The following is a 23,031-nucleotide window of genomic DNA, read 5'->3' on the forward strand; positions in this document are numbered from 1 at the left end:
GCTTTTTAAAGAATTTGTCCATTTCTTCCAGATTGTCCATTTTATTGGCATATAGTTGCTTGTAGTAATCTCTCATGATCCTTTTTATTTCTGCAGTGTCAGTTGTTACTTCTCCTTTTTCATTTCTAATTCTATTGATTTGAGTCTTCTCGCTTTTTTTCTTGATGAGTCTGGCTAGTGGTTTATCAGTTTTGTTTATCTTCTCAAAGAACCAGCTTTTAGTTTTATTGATCTTTGCTATTGTTTCCTTCATTTCTTTTTTATTTATTTCTGATCTAATGTTTATGATTTCTCTCCTTCTGCTAACTTTGGGGTTTTTTTGTTCTTCTTTCTCTAATTGCTTTAGGTGCAAGGTTAGGTTGTTTATTTGAGATGTTTCATGTTTCTTGAGGTAGGATTGTATTGCTATAAACTTCCCTCTTAGAACTGCTTTTGCTGCATCCCGTAGGTTTTGGGTTGTCATGTTTTCATTGTCATTTGTTTCTAGGTATTTTTGATTTCCTCAGTGGTCTCTTGGTTATTTAGTACTGTATTGTTTAGCCTCCATGTGTTTGTATTTTTTACAGATTTTTTTCCTGTAATTGATATCTAGTCTTATAGCGTTGTGGTCAGAAAAGATACTTTATATGATTTCAATTTTCTTAAATTTACCAAGGCTTGATTTGTGACCCAAGATGTTATCTATCCTGGAGAATGTTCCATGTGCAGTTGAGAAGAAAGTGTATTCTGCCACTTTTGGGTGGAATGTTCTATAAATATCAATTAGATCTATATGGTCTATTGTGTCATTTAAAGCTTGTGTTATCCTTATTTATTTTCTGTTTGGATGATCTGTCCATGGCTATAAGTGGGGTGTTAAAGTCCCCTACTATTATTGTGTTGCTGTTGATTTCTTCTTTCATGGTTGTTAGCATTTGCCTTATGTATTGAGGTGCTCCTATGTTGGGTGCATAAACATTCATAATTGTTATATCTTCTTCTTTGATTGATCCTTTGATCATTATGTAGTGTCCCTCCTTATCTCTTGTAACAGTCTTTATTTTAAAATCTATTTTATCTGATATGAGAATGGCTACTCCAGCTTTCTTTTGATTTCCATTTGCATGGAATATCTTTTTCCATCCCCTCACTTTCAGTCTGTATGTGTCTCTAGGTCTGAAGTGGGTCTCTTGTAGATAGCATATATACGGGTCTTGTTTTTGTATCCATTCAGCCAGTCTATGTCTTTTGATTGGAGCATTTAATCCATTTACATTTAAGTTAGTTATCGATATGTATGTTCCTATTACCATTTCTTAATTGTTTTGGGTTTGTTACTGTAGCTCTTTTCCTTCTGTTGTGTTTCTTGCCTAGAGAAGTTCCTTTAGCATTTGTTGTAAAGCTGGTTTGGTGGTGCTGAATTCTCTTAACTTTTGCTTGTCTGTAAAGATTTTAATTTCTCTGTCGAATCTGAATGTGATCCTTGCTGGGTAGAGTAATCTTGGTTGTAGGTTTTTCCCTTGCATCACTTTAAATACGTCCTGCCACTCCCTGGAAGGGAGCTTTCTAAAGCTACCCAGTCACTCCCGCCCCCTTCAGGAAGTTAATGCCAAACACACGGATATTGAAAACAAGCAAGTCCCTTGTTTAAAAACACCAAACCCAGTCCTCCAAGCTGAAAGTGTTTTCTCAAGTGTCATGCCCTTTAAGTGGGAGAAAAAGATGATGCTAGGCAAGGGTCCCAGAAGACCCCATGATGACTAGAAGTGATGCAGACCACAGGGCTTCTGCAGAGACTGGGAGAGGGCCACAGAATCTCTTCCACCCAAGTCTCTACATTGCTGAAAAACTTTCATTGTTCCCACTTCCTGCAGGATGAACTGTCACCTTGGTTTGGGATTCAAGGTCCTCCCTTTTGGAGCTCAACCCTCCCCCTTTCTCAACTTGCCTAAAACTCCCCTCCTGGCTCCTGCCAAATGGGTTTACAGCACGTTAAGCAGAGCATGCCGGCACCCACCTCAGGCTCTCACTTTTGTTCACATGAGCCCCTCCCTCCTTCTAACCACCCCAGCCTAAAGTGACCCTGCGTTCCCCTGGCCAGTTCCAACTGGTCTCGGAATTTACTATCTTGAGCTGTTATATAAGTCCTTCATTGTTAACTTTTCACATGTTCATTTCTTGCCTCTCCTACTAGATTATTAGGGACTGGAGGTCAAAAGCCATGTCCAATTTATCATTGCACGTCCACAATATCTTGCGCAGTGCTTGATGCCTCATAGATCTCAATCAACATTTCTAGGTTTATTTTGAAGACTGACCAACTCTCTCTTTGTTCCCACCTTTCTGTTTGTACCAAGTTGGCCTTGAGCAAACAAACAGGAGTTTGCAGTGTTTTTCTCTCAGACTGTACTTGAAGTATAGCATTTCAGAGGATCTCTGCTGTCTCATTTGTTGAGAGTCCATTACATGCCGAGCATTATGATAGAGGCTTGCAGATAATGCCAGAAGAAATCAAGCTAACACGACCCAAGTAGTAAGATCCCTAAAACTCTGGACCCAATTTCCCCAACATCCTCAAAACAAACAAATAAAAATCAGCAGTGAAAGCCACTCCTCTGGATTGTTCCCATCTATGAACACCTACAGAAAGCTGAAGGATCCTTAAAAAAAGGGACACCAGATTGTTTCTGCTGTTGTTGCTACTGCTCCCACCATAATATATAATGGAGAGTCAGAAACAGGATACAGATCTGTCAACACATTCTTCTGATGTCACAAGCAGGCACTTTTACACTCAGGAAAAGGAGGCCGGGCGGTACCAGTGGAATGCAGCCAGACGTCTTATTTCCAACAGTTATCCCTGTCACTCTGGAACTACAGGAGTCTCACGACTGGCCCAGAGGGCCTGGGTCTTGCATACAGAAGCCACTGCTCTCAAGCCACATGCTAAAAGAATTTCTTCCATCTGAAGTCCTGCCTATAATTTCCAGGACATCCCAGATCAAGGTAGGGTCTTGACATTAGTATTTTAAGTTCCCAAGGTGATTTTCATGTGCAGCCAGAGTTGAGAGCCCCTGGGCTTTGGCTCTGATCTCCTGGGACACCAGAATGAAGCTTCTGTGTCCTGCCACCATCTCCGTCTCTACGCTTTGCCCAACTCCTGGCCTGGAGCAATCCTACTCCTTCCTAAGCATAGACCGCAGGGGTTAAGAAGGTAGATGGACTATAAACATTCTATTCTCCCCTTACTCTCTCCACTTCTCTCCCTTCATCTCAGGTGTAGGTCCCTCCTCCTCCGTGACCCTTTCCCACACACCTCAGCCTACTTCGCCCTCCCTCTTCAACAGCAGTGATCCAACAGCTGCCCAGCACACACTCACCCATGTGAGGCGTGCAGCCCCTCGCATGGATATTCATCTCTCCCGAAATCACAAACTCTTTGGAGACAAGAGCCATTCTTTTTTTTTTTTTAGTGGTTTGAGAGATGGCAATGTTTTTAAATTAATTAATTTATTTATTTTTGGCTGCTTTGGGTCTTCGTTGCTGCACGCGGGCTTTCTCTAGTTGTGGTGAGCGGGGGATACTCTTCATTGCAGTGCACGGGCTTCTCATTGCAGTGGCTTCTCTTGTTGCAGAGCATGGGCTCTAGGCGCGAGGGCTTCAGTAGTTGTGGCATGCAGGCTCAGTAACTGTGGCTCTCGGGCTCAGTAGTTGTGGTGCACGGGCTTAGTTGCTCCGTGGCATGTGGGATCTTCCCCAACCAGGGATCAAAACTGTGTCCCCTGCATTGGCAGGCAGATTCTTAACCACTGCGCCACCAGGGAAGTCCAAGAGCCATTCTTTGAATGTCTTTATGCTCTGACAGGGATGAGCATGGAATGCTGTGTACACAGTAGACATAAGAGGTGCTTAAATTTAATAGAGAGAGAGAGGGAAGGGAATGAGGATAAATTCTTATTCAACAAATATTTATTGCACCTCTATCATAAAGCAGGTGGAGAAACAGTGAACAAGTAAACAAAAGATAAAATTTCCCAGATAGTGGTAAGTGTAATAAAAAATAATTAAACCAGGGTAAAGAGATAGGAAATGGATAAATAAATAAATAAATGAGTGAATTTATCAAATGTCTAGTAAATGCAAACTCCACAAACATTTAATTTACATCCACCCAGGGTTTTCCTCACCAGCTTGTACACAAGCAGAAGGGGGCCACTGAGTGTCTATATTATTTTGCTGGGGCTGTGGTAACAAAGTACCACATACTGGGTGACTTAAACAACAGAAATTTATTGTCTCAGTTCTAGATACTAGAAGTCTAAATCAAGATGTCAGCAAGGGGCTTCCCTGGTGGTGCAGTGGTTGAGAGTCTGCCTGCCGATGCAGGGGACACAGGTTCGTGCCCCGGGTCTGGGAAGATCCCACATGCCGCGGAGTGGCTGGGCCCGTGGGCCATGGCCACTGAGCCTGCACGTCTGGAGCCTGTGCTCCGCAATGGGAGAGGCCACAACAGTGAGAGGCCCGCATACCGCAAAAAAAAAAAAAAAAAAAAAAAAATGTCAGCAGTATTGATTCCTTCTGAGAGCTGTGAGGGATCTGTTCCAGGCCTCTCTCCCTAGTGTGTACCCTAATGACCTCCCTGTAACTTAATTCCCTCTATAAAGACCCTATCTCCAGGTAGGGTCACATTTGAGGTACAGGGGTTAGGACTTCAACATATAAATTTTGGAGGAACACAGTTCAACCCATTATGGTGTCCAAACAAAGTTTTCACCTTTCTATCAGGATCCACAGAGTTTACCACTTAAAGATTATTTTGTTCAGTTGTAAGCTCCTTGAGGGCAGGAACTCTGTTGTTCATACCTATCTCTCAGGTCACTAGGACCATTCCTGGCACATGCAAGATATTTCACAAATGTCAGATTGAATTCACTTTTATTCAAGAAAACCCAGAGTGAAGGCAAAGCCATTTAACTCAGGAAATCAAGAAAGGGTGATAGCCTACAGCAATTCCTGGAATTCTCTGAGTCAATGGAAATTATGTTTCCATGACACAGAATCTGTCTAGATTTCTTAATTAGGGGTATTTGCATGATGAGAGGAGACTTGTTTCTGAATAGTCGTTACTTTCTTCCTCTCACATCCATGGCCTCTGCTTCTGACATCAGAATTATCTGTACAGCAACTACATGAGTCACAGAGAGAAGGTCTGGCTCTCAGTAGGGGAATGAACAGCAGGAAAGAGAGAGAGCATCTTAAGATAGAGACCCCTTACCAAGATGCACAGGAGAAAAGGAGGACCCACAGCTCAGCCTCTCAGGTACCAAATGCAATAGAAACAGCAATTAGCTTTAACCAAATGTTTCCCACCTTCAGGATATGCTGCTACTTCCCTTCCAGCTGCTCAGTAAAGGTCTCCAAAGCTCCACACCAGCTGAGCCCCCCGCCCTCAGTCCTTGGACCAACTGTGAAAAGCTCAACATCCAACAACCCAGAAACAAGACACATGGGTGTGAGAGGTGTGAGCCGTTACCTCCATCCTGCCTGACGCTCACTGAGGTCTATTATGCACTTACATTGTTCCCTACAGACTTCAGATACAGCATCTCAGTCCAACCACCTCAGATTCTCTGAATGGGGGTATTTCAGACCTGAAGACATGCTTCCCATGTCTTCTTTCACCACTAAAAATGTTGAATGAAGATCTTAGCAAGGCTTTGTCAAAGTGGGGAGGCATTCTTAAGATCTATTTGTTCAGATAATCAAAAAAAAGAAGTCAGGTGGTTAAGCAGGAAAGAGTTCCCATGCTTTCTCTTCCACCTATAGCAGATGTTCAGTCCTCCAGGTTGGACACCAAGCAAAACCCTAAGAGAAACTTTTGGAAGATGATCCAGAAAGCTAAGGCATATCAATCCAAATTCCAGCCAATAATAAAGGAGAGAACATTTTCACTGCTGTGAAGAGGCTACTGAAGAGCCACAGTGCCAGTGAAAACGGTTAAAAGCAATGAGGGGCTGTTAGTAGTGTCTCTGAGGGAATGAGACCAAATCCTTGGACTATACAGCTTCCCCTGGGAGCTCTGGAGAGAGGACTCTGGCAGCAAATGCACACAGCTTATAATTACAGGACTTTCGACCTTCACTCCGGGAAGTTGGACTGGATCCTGTAAAGGCCGGAAGGAATTTGTTTTCCCCTGTGGCCTAAGGCTTGAATTAGTGTTTCTCAAATGGAGAAGATATTTTCAAGATCTCTTTGAGATTTTTTTGAAATTTGGCTTTTTATTTTAGTGATAATATAAAAGCAAATTTTAGCTTGTTCTGAATCATCTGGATGACTTTTAGAATGTTCCATGAAACTTCAGTACCAAAAGTTGTGCTTGTGAATATTTTCATAATAAATGAAGCTCAAATGATATCAGGGCTTGCTGTATAAGCGAGGATTTTGAAATTGTTTGAATGTAAAAAAACTAGTGGGAGAATTGAATCATCACATGGCAGGTAGTAAATGTGGACGATTGTATTGTCCAAAAATGGGCTCAGCGATATTCCTGGTCTAAATGCTCTTCCAGAATCTTGTCACTATCCCCTTAAGAGGTAGAGTCTATATTTCCTCCCCTTTAACCTCAGTGGGCCTTTGTGACTGCTTCAACAATAGAATGTGGTCGAAGTGATGCTGCATAGCTTCTCAGGCTAGGTCATGAAAAAGATAGAGCTTCCTTCTGGCTCTTTCTCTCTGAACACTTGCCCTTGGAACACAGCTCAGGCCCCATGGAGAGGCCACACATGGGTATTCTGTCTGGAAGACCCAGATAAGGGTCAGAAGCCAGCGTCAACTTCCAGGCACATGAGTGAACAAGCTTTTAGATCAGGGGTTAGCAGATTTTTACCTGTAGGCCAAATCTGACTTATTGCCTGTTTTTATAAGTTTTACTGGAATACAACCACACCCATTTATTTGTCTATGGCTTCTTTTGTGCTTTAATGCAGAGTTTAGTAGTTACAACAGAAACTATATGGTCTGCAAAGGCAAAAATAATTTACTATCTCATCTTTTACAGAAAAAGTTTACCAACCTCTGCATTAGATGATTCCAGCCCCCGGTCTTCAAGCCACCCCAGGTAAGTCCTAGGGTGCAGACACAAGCTGTCGCCACCAAGCCTCAACCCAAATCAAAGATTTCTGAGCAAAATAAATGTTGCTGTCTTAAGCCACTAATTTTGGGACGGCTTATTTCATAGCAGTAGATGATTCAAACAGTTTTATAAGCATGCTGGATTCAAGAAGACCTTACCATAGCAGATGATTTCATATTCAGATTCTACTGCTCAGAGTTTATCTTTGTATGTACCAACTTGCAACAGTTCATTAGCAGCAAGTATAGTAAGTAATTACAATAAAGGATTTTTTTCATTCCCAACTCTATAATAAGAGTTAGATTAGATGCCTCCTTTAATTCAGATTTCAATAACATCACAATGCTAATCTTATCTGTAAGAAAAGATAATTTTACATTATTATCTAGTAAAACTTCTTTAAAATTGGTCTTCAAGACTTGCTTGCTGGCATCATTATGGTTAAGTGTGTGGTCTGATTATTCTGAACTATCAAACCAAGCTTTGATGATACTAGTGACATTCCCTATAACATATTTATGCAAACAGTTATTCTCTGCGTTAAAATAAAGTCAAAATGCAGACAAAAACTAAACATGAACCCAGAACCAAAACGTTTTCTATTTTTAAACAACTTTGGGTCTAAAACTTTTGTTTTGCTAAAACAAAATATCATCTCTCACATTAAATTTAATGATATAGAATTTTGTGGATTTTTAGGTTCAGCTTGATGATTTGGTTTTCTAATTGCCTAACCTGTAAACAGAGCTGTACACATAGGATTCTATACCTACTTTTACACATACATATGTGTATGTGTGCGTGTGTGTGTGCAACATCAGAATAGGCGACCAAATATATCTGTAATGTGTAATTTTTCCTTTAAAAGAGGCCTGAACATATATAAAAGGACAAATATTTTATAATTCTACTTACGTGAGGTACCTAGAATAGTCAAATTTATAGAGACAGAAAGTAGAATAGTGTTACTAGGGGTTGTGGGGAAAGGGGAATGGGGAGTTATTATTTAATGGGTGTGGAATTTCAGTTTGGGATGATGAAAGATTTCTGGAGAGAGATGTGATGATGGTTACCCAACAATATGAATGCACTTACTGCCACTGAATTTAACACTTAAAATGGTTAAAATGGTAGATTTTATGTGATTTCTATTTTACCAAATTAAAAAGAGAGAGAGGCCTCTACCTTACTTAAATATGAGAAATCCCAGCCCAAACTAAAAGCAGCTGAGGATCTCTCGGGGATCTTCCCCTCAAGCCTAGATGCTTAACCTAGACCTCCGAGGTTTTAACGCTCAGAAGGTGAAAAGAGCCCCTTTGGAAAGGGCACCAAAGAATCAGTGCCCCAGGATAGAGCATCTCTCGCTCAGACTGAGGCACCCACCCCTTTTGGTAAGGGGGCCCCTGACAGCCCCGGAGTCTGGGAGGGAGGAAGTGATTCCAAAGCGGAGCCGGACATTCTGAAAGGAGAAGGCCCCGCCCCCTGGCGGCGCGCCAAAATCTCAGCTGTAGCACATCCTTTTGTTTAGCACCAAATGAGAACTCCTAGAAAGCGGGGATTTTGGCTCAACACTGGAGACTGAGGTACCCTTCCAACAAGTAGTAAAGAGAAGCAGCGGAGGAAATGCGATTAGAAGGGAGATTTGAAGGTAGGCATTGAAAGGAAATGATGGAGCACCTACTAGGTGCCAGACTCTGTGCTTTACTTTCTTCTTCTCCTTTAAATCTTCACAATAACGCTAATTGTGTGTGTGTGTGTGTGTGTGTGTGGTACGCGGGCCTCTCACTGCTGTGGCCTCTCCCGTTGCGGAGCACAGGCTCCGGACGCGCAGAGCTTAGCGGCCATGGCTCACGGGCCAGCCGCTCCGCGGCATAAGGGATCTTCCCGGACCGGGACACGAACCCGTGTTCCCTGCATGGGCAGGCGGACTCTCTACCACTGCGCCACCAGGGAAGCCCACACTAATTGTTTTTAACCTCCATTTTGTAGAAGAGGAAAGTAAGGCCGGCCGGGGAGATGAGCTAACTTGCCTAAATGGAGGCGCAAGTCCTAAGAAGCCAGGATGTCTGGCTGTCAAATCTCTGGTCCCTGCCCCTTCTGCTTCCTTGTCGTAGCCTCCCTGGCCTCTCTCTCTCCTGCTCTGTAACGGCTCTACCTCGCTATAGCCTCCTCATCCGAAATTATCTTCTTCGGAGGCTAAAAGGAGCCCTTGGGCTCTCTCTGAGTAATGTAAGGATTTGGCAAACAGTAAGGGACCCTGGAGAAGTGGAGTCTGGGGGAAACAGTAAATCAGACCACCCCCTGCTGGCACCAGAAGAAGGCCATGCCAGGGCCCCTCGCGGTGCCAGAGGAGACACCCCACATCATTCGGGGGCACTGATATGAATTCTTTCTTCAGAGTGTTTAACATTGCTGGTGCACCTGGGGACAAAGCCCTTCTGGAAGAAAATTAGGCATGCTAAACATTCTTCATAGCCAAACAGCACAGCAACCCTTTCTAGCTACACTGTTTGAAAATAGCTCTAAAAATAATATCATGAGTAGCTTCTATTTGCCCCTTCCCAGGAGAAGGTAAACAAGTAAAATCAAAGGCAGCTGCTGCTCCAGCAGCCTCTTCCTGTATTTGTTTCTTCTCTCAGGGAGGACCCATCCCCCCCACCCACCCCACCGCTTTTCCTACCCTCCACGGTTTGGCCATCAAATTTGGCCATCTCCTCCATCAAATTAGGCATGGGCACAGCATCCGCCACTTGACATTTTTTCAGTAATTCTTTACACTTTAGTATGAATTAATTTCTTGTGTATACTGCCCGTTTGATATTTTCATAGTTGAATCAATATTCTCCAGTAACCAAACTAAGGGGCTAGGCCCTGGAAGAGGATAGAGGAAGTTATGCTAAATGACTTGTAGAGGCCATAATGATTCCACACCTGAAGAGACTACAGATGCCTCGAATGGAGCTCACACTTGTGGGTTTGGGCCACTGGATGGCAATTACACCCATCTCCACTGTTGCAGCCAGCCCTGGACAACAGGCCTGTCCCTGGAGCACTGCAGTCTGACTGCATGTCTTTCTCAGACAAAGATCTTTGAGAAGCTCATAAACACCCTTTCATTACAGCAATCACCTCTTTCTTATCTACCTTTAACTTTACTAGAAATACTTCTAAAATCAGAGAAACATTAAAAATGAAAAGAGAAAACCCTTATACCTCAGTAGGAGATAAGTAAGCAAGAGCCTTCCTTATGTTGTGTGCTTTGGAAAACCTTGGTCCCAGGGACTCCTCTTTGGAGCTGCCCTCTCTTCCCAGCCTTCCTCTCAAGGAGCCCTGTCAGGATACTCCGGTTAGGCTATCCTCCCGTGCCTCCTTCTCCACCTGGAAAGGTCCTAGCTCCCATGCCCCTCTTCTGTGAAGCCTTTTCTACATCCTTTCCCAAACCTTAGCCCCACCCTCTCACCAGATATGTTCAAAACAGTGACTTGTCATAAGACTTATAAAGCGTTAACTCATCATTCCATCATTATTTGCCCACGTGTCTTCCTTACTGGATGGCAAGTGTCTAGAGAGCAGGGACAAGGTTTTATTCATTTCTGATTTTCATAGTGCCCAGCCCAGCGAGCTGCCAACCACCACCTGGACAGCAGGTGGAGACTGAAGAGAAGAGAACGCTGTTACCTTCTCTGAAAATCCCAGCTGTCAGAACTAAGCATTATCCAGTCACTGGGCAATTTCACATCATCTCTTCTGCCCTGTCCTAGGGCCTAAAGAGCTGAGTCACTAGGTGGGTGGGTGAGGAATGGGGTGTGTTTAGGTGAGGATTTGAGGAGGTATATGCGCTGTGGTGTGGAAATGCTGACATATGGCTGGGTTCCTTTTGGACGCTAATCAGTTCCCTTATCTCTGCTTGCTCACAAGGAAGTGTCATCTGTCTGGGAGAAGTGGCCAAGTGGATGAAGGCCATTTCCGTCTGTCTCAAAGCTGACTTCCTTTCTAGCTGCAAGAAAATTGTCCATAGAAGGACACAATTTGGAATTATGTCCTAGAACATCTTCCACCCACTCTGCTTCCTTCAGAGTCTTGTTACTCAAAGTATGGTCCTCCAAGCAGCAGTATTAATATCACCTGGAAACTTGCTAGAAATGCAGAATCTCAGGCCCCACCCAGTTCTGCTGGATCAGAATCTACATTTCTACAAAAATCCCCAGGTGATTTACATGCACAATAAAGTGTAAGAAGACCGATCTACAGCATACCTTGAGGCCACAGTATTTCATAGTGGGCGTGGTGTCTCTGTAAGTCTCATTGCAAAAAGTCAGGGTCACAGTGGGGTTAGTCAAATTCTGCACGCTTTAGGTGTTTAACAGAAAGCCCATTATCTGGCAATGTTCGGACATTAAACAGCCGGGACAATTCTTTAGTTTATTAGGAGTTAACTATAAAGCCCCAACTGGTGGCAACCTGTACTCCAGACCATGGTCTCTGTCAGGCTTTCAGAATATTCTTCAACATTAACCAGGCCATGATACCTGTGATCACCTGGCATAGCATATAGACCAGGTAAGGACAAGATGAAAGTTTTCTCATAGGCATTGAAGAACCACTTCAGTCCAGGTGAGGTTTTCTCAGTAACTGCATCAGACAAGTCTGAGAATTAGCAGGCCACTTGGGGTGGGAGTGAGGGAATCATGGGACCTGTGGAGAGTTACAGCCTGGGCTTACTTGAGTGATATTCACGAAGTCTGAAGAGGCCCCTAACTAAACGGTCGTCAACCCCAGGAATCCTCCACAGGGCAGTAGTCCCAGCAAGGATGGCCTGGGGCTGACCTCAACCACACTTTGCTTTCTGTAATTGGGGCAACACACTGTTCCCAGGCCTTCTGGAGGTCAGATGAGTAAGGGGTCAGAGCAGAACATGTTCTCAGGGATGATAGGAATTGAGTCCACCTGGGAAAGGAGGCCATGCCATTCATGAAAGTATACAGATTGCCAGGGTGCATCCCTGGTAAAGGAACATCTGTAGGGCAAGACAGCATGTGGCAGCCTGGGGGTTAGGCAGCCAGTGTGTTCATGGCCAGCTTATTGTGAGGACTCTCCTGAGGGCCTGCAAGGCATTGTGCAGACTTGACAATAAAGCCCGAACTGGCCTCAGGAGACAGGCAGAGAATGAGCTGTTGTGCTAAGCAAGTTCTAAGAAACAGAACTAAGTGAGGCAAAGAAAGGAAGCATACTTTCATAAGTTTTAATAAAGATACAAGGTAGAAGTGGAAGAAAATGAGATCCAAGGAGATAAAAATAGAATGGGATTGGAACTGAAGACCTATTCTGTTTACAACCCAATTTCACCCTGAGCTGACCTTGAGTGTAGAGAGCTTGTATTGTTTCCTTTCTCCTATTTACCTTTCTCTTGGTATGCAGGAAGTGACTCCTTGCCCCTTTTCTCCCACTCAGGTCCTAATAGAACCCTTTCTTCCTCTGTCTCCAACCCCATTGGCTTTCCTCACAGAATCTGCCAACAGTCCCTCGTGTGGAAGCCGTCACTGACCCATGAAGTGTCCTGTCAGAAACTGTTCCCAGACCAATGTGAACAATGTGTATACATTTTACATACATACACATATATGAATATGTATATTTTATATGTAAAATTTTATGGTAACAGTTTAATAACATTTTAATTTTTAATATTTATTTTGTGGTAACAGCTTAATAATAACTATATATAGTTGTTATTAAACTTTTTATTCTTTATTTAAACTTTGTTGTAAAACCACAAAAATTACCCATAACCCCTTCACCTAAATACAGGTATTTTATCTCTCTATCATTCCTGTGTGCCTTAAAATGACAAACATATCTGAATATAACCCATGTTGCCCCAGGCCACAGCTGTCTGAAATAAAATAGAGTCACAGTAATGGTAAAAGTGGCATTTCTCAGGCTTTGCTGTCACCTTCAATTTTGAGAAATCTGACCACTCTCAAAGTCCACCCACCTATTTCTGGGAGTCCCTAGGCTAAGATGGGGGTGGAGGTGGTCTCTTGTATTTTCCCAAACAAGGTTTTTTCTGTTACAGAGTGATCTTTCCCATCCATCCTTCTACCCCTCTCTGTTCTGAAAGTTTTGGTGTTACCTCCTGCATGTCTCTACATCCAAACTGTAACTCCTTCCCCGGTATCTCCACCCCATAGGTAACTATGCCCATTATAGATTTAGAGTCATCTCAAAGGCCCCCCCGCCATCCCTTTATCTCTGCATGGGGCTCTCAATGTCTTACAAGCCTCTGGACCTCCAACATGATCTCTGAGTACTAGGTGAAAAGGCAGGCTGAGTGAATGATGGGATACCGCACTTGGAATCATACAGTGAGACACACTCCTGGGCAGACCCATGGTTATGTGTAATCACCAGTGCTGCAAAGGTAGCTCCCCATCTAGAAAGCCTATTGGGACTCAAGTGATGGAGGGTGGTGTTAATGTGGGAGAGAATCTTAAAATTGCTTCAGTTAATTATTTTAAAATTTACAATCTCCTGCTTTGATGCTTAGTGGTAACAAATGGCGATACACCTCACAACCTGACATCACCATTAAGAACTGGAAAGCTGGGACTTCCCGGGTGGCGCAGTGGTTAAGAATCTGCCTGCCAGTGCACGGGACACAGGTTTGAGCCCTGGTCCGGGAAGATCCCACATGCCACGGCGCAACTAAGCCTGTGCGCCACAACTACTGAGCCTGTGCTCTAGAGCCCATGAGCCACAGCTACTGAAGCCCACACACCTAGAGCCTGTGCTCTGCAACAGAAGAAGCCACTGCAATGAGAAGCCTGTGCACCGCAACAATGAGTAGCCCCCACTCGCTGCAACTAGAGAAAGCCTGAGTGCAGCAATTAAGACCCAATGCAGGGGCTTCCCTGGTGGCGCAGTGGTTGAGAATCTGCCTGCCAATGCAGAGGACACGGGTTCGAGCCCTGGTCTGGGAAGAGCCCACATGCCGCGGAGCAATTAGCCCCGTGAGCCACAATTACTGAGCCTGCGCGTCTGGAGCCTGTGCTCCGCAACGAGAGAGGCCACGATAGTGAGAGGCCTGCGCACCGCGATGAAGAGTGGCCCCCACTTGCCACAACTAGAGAAAGCCCTCGCGCAGAAACGAAGACCCAACACAGCCATAAATAAATAAATAATTAATTTAAAAAAAAAAGACCCAATGCAGCCATAAATTAATTAATTAATTATTTTATTTTTAAAAACTGGAAAGTTGGATGGTTTTTGCTATAGGAATTCAAAGTATTGATTCAACTAAGCTGAGAGTCAGAGAAGTCTCCGCACAGAACACGAGGTATGAGCCCGGTTTTTAGAGATAAGTAAAATTGATATAGGTAGGAAGAGCTGGTGAAAGCTTATTGTGTGGAGGAGACCGTATGAACAGAGCCCGGAGGCAGAAAGCACAAGCCTTGTTCATTGGCTGGTTTGGCTTTAACTATGGGAGTGGGAGATGCAGCTGGAAAGATAGATTGCCACATTGAAGAGAAGTCTTAATGCCAGCTCAGGAGTCTGGATTTTTCCTAAAGGCACAGACAGATATTGAAAGATTTTGTGTGCGTGAATGACATGATGAAATTGGCATTTTAAAGAAAATTGTTCTGGTGTTTGTATTCAGAAAATATAGGAGAGAAAATCTGAAGGAGATAAAGACAAATATACTTATTGTACCTAGGTCTTTGGATTTCTTTGGATCTTGATTTAAGTTGCTTGTTTAAATATAGTTATAGCTAATTTTAGTGAATATTGAATACATATTTTTTAAAAGATTTTTTTGATGTGGACCATTTTTAAAATCTTTATTTTATTTGCTACAATATTGCGTCTGTTTTACGTTTTGGTGTTTTGGCGGTGAGGCGTGTGGGATCTTAGCTTCCCAACCAGGGATGGAACCTGTACCCCCTGCATTGGAAGGCAAAGTCTTAACCATAGGACCACCAGCGAAGTCCCCTGTAATGTTCTTGATAAATTTTAAAATGCTACCTATTAAAGTATAGCTGATTTACAATATTGTATTAGTTTCAAGTGTACAGCATAGTGATTCAGTATTTTTACAGATTATATTCCATTAAAAGTTACTGTAAGATAATGGCTATAGTTCCCTGTGCTATACAATATATCCTGGTTACTTACCTATTTTACACAGAGTAGTCTGTATCTCTTGATTCCACACCCCTAATTTGCCCCTCCCCCTTCTCTCTCCCCTTTGGTAACCACTGGTTTGTTTTCTATATCTGTGAGGCTGTTTCTGTTTTGTTATTTATGTTTGTTTATTTTACTTTCTAGATTCCACGTATAAGTGACATTGTATGATATTTGTCTTTCTTTGTCTTATTCCACTAAGCATGATATTCTCTAGATCCATCGATGTTGCTGCAAATGGCAGAATTTCATTCTTTTTTATGGCTAACATTACAGTGTGTGTGTGTGTGTGTGTGTGTGTGTGTGTGTGTGTGTGTGTATACACACATCTTCTTTATCCATTCAGTCTGTTGATGGGCATTTAGGTTGCTTCCATATCTTGGCTACTATAATTAGTGCTGCTATGAAGATTGGGGTGCATGTATCTTTTTGAAATAGTGTTTTCATTTTTTTCTAGGTATCTACTCAGAATTGGAATTGCTAGATCATATAGTAATTCAATTTTTAGTTTTTTTTAACTTTTTCTTTTTTTTTTTTTTTTTTTTGGTTGCACCACATGACTTGCAGGATCTTAGTTCCCCAACCAGCAATTAAACCCAGGCCCTGGCAGTGAAAGCGCCGAGTCCTAATCACTAGACCATCAGGGAATTCCCCTTAACTTTCTCTTTCTGATAGTTCATTATTAGTGTATAGAAATGTGACAGATTTCTCTATATTAATCTTGTATTCTGAAACTTTACTGAATTTGTTTATTAGTTCTAATAGTTTTGGGGTGGAGACTTTTAGGGTTTTCTATATAAAGTATCAGGTCATCTACAAATAGTGACAGTTAGTTCTTTGCTTCCAATTTGTACACTTTTTATTTCTTTTTCTTGTCTGATTGCTGTGGCTAAGACTTCTAATCCTATGTTAAATACAAGTGGTAAGAGTGGGCATCCTTGTCTCATTACTGAATTTAGAGGAAAGGCTTTCAGCTTTTTACCATTGAGTGTGATGTTGGCTGTGGGTTTGTTATAAATGGCCTTATTATGTTCCCTCTATACACACTTTGATGACAGTTTTTATCATGAATGGATGTTGAGTTTTGTCAGATGCTTTTCCTGCATCTATAGAATTGATTGTGTTAATTTTATCCTTCCTTTTGTTAATGTGGTGTGGCACACTGATTGATTTGTGAATGTTAAACCACCCTTGCATCCCTGGAATAAATCCAACTTGATTTATTTGAATCTTGTTCTAAATTGCTTGTTTAAATATAGTTATTGCTAATTCTAGTGAATGTACCAAGTACATATTTTCTTGACAATTTAAAAATTTATATTTTTGATGGCAAAAAAAAATACTGAGTGATGGACCTAGAGTCTGTCATACAGAGTGAAGTAAGTCAGAAAGAGAAAAACAAATACCATATGCTAACACACATATATGGAATCTAAAAAAAAAAAAATTCTGAAGAGCCTAGGTGCAGGACAGGAATAAAGACACAGACGTAGAGAATGGACTTGAGGACATGGGGAGGGAGAAGGGTAAGCCTGGACGAAGTGAGAGAGTGGCATGGACATATATACACTACCAAATGTAAAACAGATAGCTAGTGGGAAGCATCCACATAGCACAGGGAGATCAGCTTGGTGCTTTGTGACCACCTAGAGGGGTGAGATAGGGAGGGTGGGAGGGAGACGCAAGAGGGAGGAGTATATATGTATTTGTATATATGTATATATATATGTATATGTATAGCTGATTCACTTTGTTATAAGGCAGAAACTAACACACCATTGTAAAGAAATTATACTCCAATAAAGATGTTAAAAAAAATACTGAGTAGAGAAGCACTCTTCGTGATTCCCTTAACCATGCTTATAGGAAGCTCAGCTACTTAAAACATCAGACTAGGGCTTCCCTGGTGGCGCAGTGGTTGAGAGTCCGCCTGCCGATGCAGGGGACACGGGTTTGTGCCCCGGTCTGGGAAGATCCCACATGCCGCGGAGCGGCTGGGCCCGTGAGCCATGGCCGCTGAGCCTGTGCATCTGGAGCCTGTGCTCCGCAACGGGAGAGGCCACAACAGTGAGAGGCCCGCGTACCGCAAAAAAAGAAAACAAAACAAACAAACAAACAAAAAATCAGACTATATATAATTTACCTATTGGTACATTAGAATAAATAGCTTCTAGTAACAATAAATTCATCAGAGAGATTGTAAAAACGGCAGGTATTCTGAATTGAACTTTTGTTTAGCAAACCAGAAAACTTGAGATAAATGTGTTTCAAATATGAAAGGTACATAAATTCAGATGACTTCATAAATTTTTTTCCTCAAATGTGTAAAATATGTTGTGCATCTATTTTTCCTATTTACAAAAATAGTGGTATTTCTTAAAGTGCTTACATTGATGTTAGACTTTTATTTTGGTTTGGTTTGATTTGGTTTGGTATGGGTTGGGTTTTTTGCTTTGTTCTGCTTTATTACTTTTTGCCTTTCTATATTTTCCCTACCTGTGAGTCTTGATGGGAGCAAATCTTGCCTTCCACTATAGAAAGTGGAAGTGCAGATTCTCACCTTCCAGCTTCTTTGACCTTGAGCATGGGAGCGTGCTCTAAGATCAGTCAAACAAATGTGAACTCCCTGGACTTTGAAGCAGGGGTTATTGTCACAAAGAGGCATGTGTCCATTTTGGTGGCAGGTGAAGGCGGAAGAGCTTCTAGTCAGCAGCAGTGGTATCCAGCACTTAAAGCTGGGCAGCACTGTGAGGTTTGGTGGCCAGGAGTTAGTGACAGCAACAGCAGTGTCCTTACCAGAATGGTTCCAGGTGCAGTTTGGGGTCCCTGGTTATTGCCTTCCTCCTAAACTTGGTTTTACAGACTGCCAGGTGGTTCTGTGAGTTCTCAGTATGCTTTAAATAAGTTCCTTTTCCATTTACATTAGAGTCGGTCAGCCTCTATTGTTTGTAGGAACCTTGGCTGATATATATAAGTTCATTGTTTAAAAAGATTAAAAAGAAAAAGAAAAGAGAGAGAGAAAAGGCAAAAACTAAAATCACTCATAATCTCCTTTATGATAACATCCTTTAACATTTTATCTCTAAAGCCATTCAGAATTTGTTTCATACATCTATATACATTAAAATTCACATATGCACATGTGTGCACACACACGATTAGTTAAGGTGCTTTTAGATGCAAGTAACAGAAACTTCAACTCAAATTGTCTGTAACAGCTGCTATTCTTGGCTTCCTGACCTTCAACCTCACCTAGGCCTCAAAGACTGAAGAATACAGACTGACCTTCTAGCCACCCTTAATGATCCAGGCTGGCCTGATCCTATTATAAATCTACCAATATCATTTCATAGAGCCAGGAGATCCTGGACTCCACTAACCACAGTGACTGCCTCCTGACTGAATGTAGCACCAGCAAGCTGTCTACCAAGGCCCAAGCTTTGTGGACCAGCAGAGGCTCACCCATAGGGGAAACCTGATTGTCTCTAGTAGAGCTCTGCCGTGACAACAGCTTCCTGCCACATCATCTGGATCTGTAACACCCACTCTGGTTCTCCTCCCTAGTCTCTTTGCAACTCTTCCTGCTCAGATCTAAGAGTTTCAAGTGGATCTTGATTCCCATGCTTGTCCTTTCTTGGGCCTGGCATCTTCTATGGTTGTCTTGAATTCTGGCCCTGGACCACCTTTAATTTCACTCTTTCTTCATAGACTTTCTACCTTCAATTATTCTGTTGCCTTACCTTAGCTAGCTCCTGACTTGTGATTTGGTGTTTTGGGTCCCATTGACAGATCCTGGTCAGGGTTCTTGGTCAAAGTGTCATTTATCCTTGTACCAATGAGTACCCTATAATTCCAGCAAGCTTGGAACAGGAAAGTAGCAGAAAAATCATCAAAATCTGGGTATTATATCAACAGAGGCAATCTGGGAAATGTATGCGCCAATTTTTGTTTTCCTCTTTGCAGTTGTCTATACTAAAATTTCATGTATTTTTAAACAGTGTTATAACTATGACCACATCCAATCCATTGACAACTAGATAGGGTTTGTCCATATTATTAGCATAATGATTTTTAAAGTATATTTTAAACCCAACTGACCATTTTTTCCCCTTTTATGGGGTGGCATGAATTGTTCTAATTGATATAAGAATAGAAAGAAAGAAAGATTGAGAGGTCAAAACTCTACCAGTTATTGGGTGCTGTTAAGGGCCACTCTCTTTTAGCTTTTAGGGAGCTTTAATGAGACCAAGCAAACACCAACATCTCCCCCACCCACAGACTGAAGTTCCGTGAGTTTTAGTTGGGGAGCCAAAAGGTAGAGGAAGAAGGGATGTAGGATAAGTCTGCAGTGGACTCTACTGCATACTCAAATGTCTCATGTGAGATTTGGGAGGTGGGGAAGAGAAGGAGAGAGAGAGAGAGAGAGAGAGAGCAAGAGAAGTGAGCTCCATATTGGGTCAGACAGAACAACACAGGGAAGAAAGAGCTGCCAAAGGGGAGATGAAAACAACACACTGGAAACAAGAACTGAAGCCGTGAGCATGACAATATGAGCTTCCTGCCCCTGCTACCTGAGGATGGCAGAGTGCCGTGCGGCCTCCTCAGAATGCAGGCAGGAAGTGGAGTAAGGGACCGGCCCTTTCTTAAATCTTGAGGGACATAATCATCTCTGCTGACATCTGGGTTTAGGTGTTGAATATTTTCATCTCCTACAATCTACTTTCAGGAACTTGTCATCTATCGCTATCTGTATTTTGCTGCCGTAAAAGGAGTTACCTACCCAACAGAGAAAAGCACAATTAAATAAATTTACTTCTCATGAGAACTGACTTTTGAGCACTTTTCAATTGTCTTCAGGGGCCCACTGACACTAAAGTCAAATAATGCTGCCTGAGAAATCTGCATATTTAAGTTGGGCAAGTACCCTATACCTGCCCATCTGCCCATAACGTCCAGAGAGACTGAGAAAATATGAAAGTGTGCACATCTGACAGTGCAAAAGTGAATGAAAGCAAAGTGTGTCCTACATTATAAATGAATGAATGGGTAGGTGAGTGAGTGAATGAGTAAACTTACCCGTCAGAAAATTCTTTCCAAGAATAGAACATGTTTCTTTCCTTCTTTTCCTAATTGAGGAAAATCTGCTGATCTGATCTGCTCTTCCAATCCTGATCATATCAATTTGCATTTAAATTGTTTACCCAGTATGGTCACCTCACAGGTCCTGAGTCAAATGCCCAGGAGAGGAGTTATTTTCCCAGCTTTAATGTAGAGGTCAAGGAATCTTTCTTATTATTTCCTATGAGTCCCTGCCTGCCCTGTCACTCTCAGTTCAAGGCCTGGATGCCCCTAATATACATGCTGAGGGTCACCCTGTTCCTGAGCTGATCTTGATCAAGGCAGGAGCCTAGCTCCATCAGCTGGTGGGTCCTAGACAGAATCTTGTCATTTGTTGTGAGTTTCAAGTGGGCCTTAGCAACCCACATGTAACTATGCTACCGCATACCCCAACATGCCATGCTTAGTCATCTGTACTTGACCTCCTCCTGTTTGCCCAGATTTCTGCCCTGGATTCTGGTCCCTTTGGCTAGAGTCTCAACTCTTTACCTGGATCCCAGCAGCGCATCCCCATACCGCACCCCACCCCTGCACTCCCAGACTCAGGCTGGGCAGGGATTTGAATAAAGTGAACTTGGAAAGTTATGATCCTGTCCCTTCCTGACTTTAAGTGCTAGCATTGCCTGGAAAGAATTCCCATCTGACAGAGTGACCTCCCTTAAGTATCAATATGGAAGTGAGCAAACAGTCTTAAAATGATATCCCTGTTTATCTAGGCAGATGGGGTGTGAGTGGGGCTAATACCAATCTGGTAGGTAAGATATGGCAGCAAACAGTGACATTCCAAGTCAGATGGTTGCCATCTGTAGCAGTGGTTTAGTTTGACACCATCTGTTCATTCTTGGCAGGTATAGTAGCTGGGTCTCAACTCTTGGAAAAAGATGGATAAGAGCTAGACCTTACTTAATTGGGCTGAGGTACATGGTAGGTCACCAGTTTTAACAGGCTACCAGCTTGCCAGACAGGGAAACTCAAATGGGTGCCTGCTTCTATAGATTAGTTTATCCCAGGGTGGTGGAGAAGAGGGCAGAGTTTTTCAAACTGTGGGTTTCAATGAACTAGTGATTTGATATCAATTTAGAGGGTCTCTACAAGCATTTTTTAATGAAATGAAATGCGTAGAATAGAACAGAAGGTATCAAAATATACGGAATGTAGTAAAGGGTATGTTTTATGAAACTTTTGCTTCCGTTACATAAGCTTTATATGCACTAACTATCTCTGAGATATGTAAGTAAAGGGGCAGTGGGAGATGGAGAGAGAGATGTATTTTCATTTTCAGTTTGAAGTTTTAACACATTCAGAAAGTAAAAGTATAAGCAATAAACAAATATTTGCAATAAATATAATGGACAAATCTCAATACTCAAAATAAATTTTAAGTCCTATAAGAAAACCACAATTACATGAAGATAGATATGCTGTTACATGTTATTGTTGCTAACAGCAACAAATTGGAAATGATTTAAATGTCTATTAACGAAAAAATAAATAAACTAGGGTTCATACCACTTTGGAGAATTATATAGTAGTTAAAAAGAATGAGGGAGATCTATATGTACCAACATGAAAATATATCTAAGATGTATCCTTCAATGAGAAAGTAAGTTCCAGAATATGTACGTTCTATCAATTTTGTATGAGTGACAATTTATTTATTCAGCAAATATTTATTGAGCAGCTACTAAGTGCTGAACACTATTTTAACTATTGGAGATCTAGTGAAGAATGAAACTGACAAAACTCCTGATTCTATGGGTCTTAAGTTCTAATGGTGGAGACTGAAGCAAAATAAATGTTTCCTAGTATAGAAGTGAAATGTACAATGGAGAAAAATAAATCAGGGAAGGAGAGTAGAGAGTCTTGGGCAATGAAGTTTGCAATTTGAAATAGGAGAGAGACTGAAAGAGGAGAGGGAACAGGCCATGTGAATACTGGGAGAAGAGCTTTCCAGGCAGAGGGAACAGCGAATCAATCGCTCTGAGGAAGGAGAATGGGTTGTTAAAGGAAAAGCAAAGACCAGAGTGGCTGTAACAGAATAAACATTGCTTTCATATATCGAAAAATATTGATATACACATATGTAATAAATACTTAGACTCCATGGGCAAGTAGACAATGGCTATGACAAACTCATGTGAGAAGAAATAGAACCTCAAACCAACATTTATAACATTTATGTAGCTTCTCTAATACAAAAATCAAATATTCGAGTCAGGTATTCTTCCCAACATGTTCCCTTGCCATATGTCTGCCATACAGATTGGAATTGCCTGTATCTTCAACTAGTCTCTGAGCTTTGTGAGTGCAGAAACTGTTTCTGTGTCTGTTGTATTTACAGTTTTATCTCTGGAGTCTAGCACTGTTCCTGGCACTCATGGGCACTCATAATGGCCTCTGTTACATGCTGTTTACCACATGCCAAGAAGAGTTCTAAGGGCTTAACTCATTTTATCCTCACAATATACTTTTGAGTTAAGTACCATTATTGTTGCCATTTTAAACATAGGGTACTGAGGCAGAAAGAAAATACGTAACTTAATGAAAGTCCTATATCTGAGCAAGAATTTGAACCCTGGCAGTCTGTTGCCAGAGTCAACATAAACCATTATAATGCCTTT

The 23,031-nt window shown here is 42.0% G+C and overlaps 1 long non-coding RNA gene across 2 annotated transcripts; it reads left to right on the forward strand.

Annotated features, from left to right (window-relative positions):
- The first annotated feature begins 2,846 nt into the window (after positions 1–2,846).
- On the forward strand, positions 2,847–22,826 carry LOC309805906. Of its 2 annotated transcripts, none has more exons than XR_014294328.1 (3): positions 2,847–2,985; positions 7,037–7,096; positions 22,752–22,826. It is a non-coding gene; the product is annotated as an uncharacterized lncRNA (long non-coding RNA). The 2 variants fall into 2 exon arrangements; XR_014294329.1 differs by lacking the exon at positions 22,752–22,826 and adding an exon at positions 11,030–11,160.
- Positions 22,827–23,031: the final 205 nt, after the last annotated feature.

Source organism: Mesoplodon mirus (assembly GCF_964341445.2).
Source record: "Mesoplodon mirus genome assembly, chromosome: 6".
In the NCBI taxonomy this organism is placed as follows: Eukaryota; Metazoa; Chordata; class Mammalia; order Artiodactyla; family Ziphiidae; genus Mesoplodon; species Mesoplodon mirus.